The sequence below is a fragment of the Pteropus vampyrus genome, unplaced genomic scaffold, assembly GCF_000151845.1.
Source record: "Pteropus vampyrus isolate Shadow unplaced genomic scaffold, Pvam_2.0 Scaffold447, whole genome shotgun sequence".
Taxonomy (NCBI): domain Eukaryota; kingdom Metazoa; phylum Chordata; class Mammalia; order Chiroptera; family Pteropodidae; genus Pteropus; species Pteropus vampyrus.
In genome coordinates this window covers 334938-337425 of record NW_011889228.1, presented here as the reverse complement: position 1 = coordinate 337425, position 2488 = coordinate 334938, and positions in this window count along the sequence as shown.

Here is a 2488-nt window from a genome sequence, read left to right as displayed (position 1 = left end):
TCCATCCATCCATCCATCCAATCTATCTTGATGGAACTAGTTCACGAGATGATGGAGGCTGAGGAGTGCCGTGATCTGCTGACTCAAGCTGGCGACCAAGGAAAGTTAGTGGTGTGATTCAGTCTAAGTCCAAAGGCCTGAGAATCAGGGGAACTGACAGTGTAAACCCCAGGGAGAAAGCAGAAGATGGGATGAGATGTCTCGCCTCAAGCAGGGAGGCAGGAAAAACTGGGGTGAATTCCTTTTTCCTTCCCCCTTCCCGTTCTATTCATGCCCTCAGTGGATGGGATGATGGCCTGACAGCGGGCAGTGCGGGGGGTGAAGTGGGCATCTTCCCTACTGAGTCTGCTGACTGAAATGCTCATCTCACCTAGATACACCTGGACACACCTGGAAATCACACCTACAGACATACCTGGAAATCATGTTTAATCTGGGCACCTGTGGCCAGTCAATGTGACATATAAAATTCGCCATCACAGTATCCATTCATGGCTGGAGGAATCCAGCCAGCAAGTTAAATTAAACATTTAGGAAATGTTAGGAGCAAACCAATTCAGTACTAAGGTACACGTGACACCCATTCAAGTCATGAAATTTTCAGCGATCATGCTGTGGATGAAACTGGCAGACTCTGACTCTGGCTGACATGTCTACCAGTTCAGTCTGTTCAGACACCCGCCTGGAGTAGGTACCACGGCAGCTTTTCTCAGGGTCCAGCTGGTAGATCCTCTGTCTAGTGATCATCTTGCAAAGGATGCTGAGGTCGCAGAGACGTGGGAGAAGCTGCAGACCACATCCCCTCCTGGGAACCCACGGTGACCACTGGTTGTCCCGGACACAGACTTCTGAAACCCTCTGCAAAGCTTTGTTTCCTTCTATTTCTCCGTAAGCCTGCTTGACGCCGAACCCCCTTTACAACATATACTCATGTCCCTTCCTAAATATTTTGGGAAATACTAATGAAGACTCCCAGAACTTGACCAACTTTGGACGTCTGACTCTCCACTGCAGTCATCACATTGTGTGTGGGTCCCCTCTTCATCGAGTGTCTCACCCTGAGCCTCTCAACGGCAGGGACTATTTCTTGTTTACCTTTACATCCCTCGTGTTTAGAACGGTGTCTGGCACATAAAAAGCGCTCAGGCTTTTTCAAGGAATGAACAAAGTTGGAAAGAACCGAAGTGTTTTGCAGCAGGGAAGTGGTTGTCAATGAGGATTAATACTTTGGTGGAAGATTGTCAGTCTCTGTACAGAAAAATAACAATTATGAAAATTGTGTAACATGGAAAAAAATTTTTTGCAATCCTGCAAGAGAAAAACAGTACCCTGCAATCATATGTGTGCTGGGTTTACAATGACAGAAAATATGTATCTCCATAATAAGGGCCAGAAAAGAACGAAATCAATGGAAATAGTCATTATATTAAAATGATGACATTATGGGTGATTTTCATTTTTAAAATTTCAATAGTGCCATAATTTGGTTCATGCCATACTAATTACATTGCTAAAAAGAAAAGAGAACAAACCACCAGTTTGTGCTTTTTTAGGACCACAGTTGTCCTGACAGGGCGGCTGTTGGGCCCAGCTGTGGGTTGGGACTTACAGACATGGAGGGCACTTCAACACATGCCAGTCTTCTGTAAACTTCTCGTGGATGTAGACCAAGAATCCATTGAGGGATTGCTGTGGTGCGCTGCAAACAGAGACCCCTTTTCTCTCCTGCATGTGCTTGCAGGTGACTTGGCGAACATTCTGACAGTTTTGCTAGGTGAGGATTCGCTTATATTTTAGTGATCTAAATTATCCGGTGGGCTTCAATTCGACAGCAATATTTGTGGCAGGAGTTTCAAACGTGAGCCTTACTCTTTCTGTTCAAATCCCGTCTCTCTTCTCTTACTCTGGAGCAAATTCTGCCAAATAAAACTGCTGTTTACTCAGCCACCGGGAAGTCTCTCCTGAGCCTGGATCCCAGGTCTGTTCTCTGATGTGTTGCATTCTTCTCAACAAAGTTCTTCTCTCTCGTGATTCAGAATCAAAGGGTTTATGTTGCCCCCTCTTATCTCTGTTCTGCAATGCCTCGTTCACTCTCAGCCCCAGCAAGAAGGATGTTGGACTTGGTGTCTCTTTTAAGAAGATCTGGTTTTACTGAAGATTACACGAAAGGTGTTTTATTCAGTAAGTAATAAAGTTGTGAAAAATTCTTCTAAGAATCTCAGTGTCTTCTCCTCTAGGGTTTTTATGTCCCTAGGCATGTTTTCTTTTTTATTGACGATCTACACTTTCTGATGTGGCTTGTGTGCAATTAGATGGCAAGGAAGAGAATGGCGGGGAGGGAGAGTTTCTGGAGGTGCATGTACACATAACGTACATAGAAACGCGTCTCCCTTTGTCCTGTATAAAACCATTTTAGCCATCTCAAACCTTTGGGTCATTCTGGATATAACTAGACTGTGATTTCAGGCAGCCGAGGGGATGCACATTT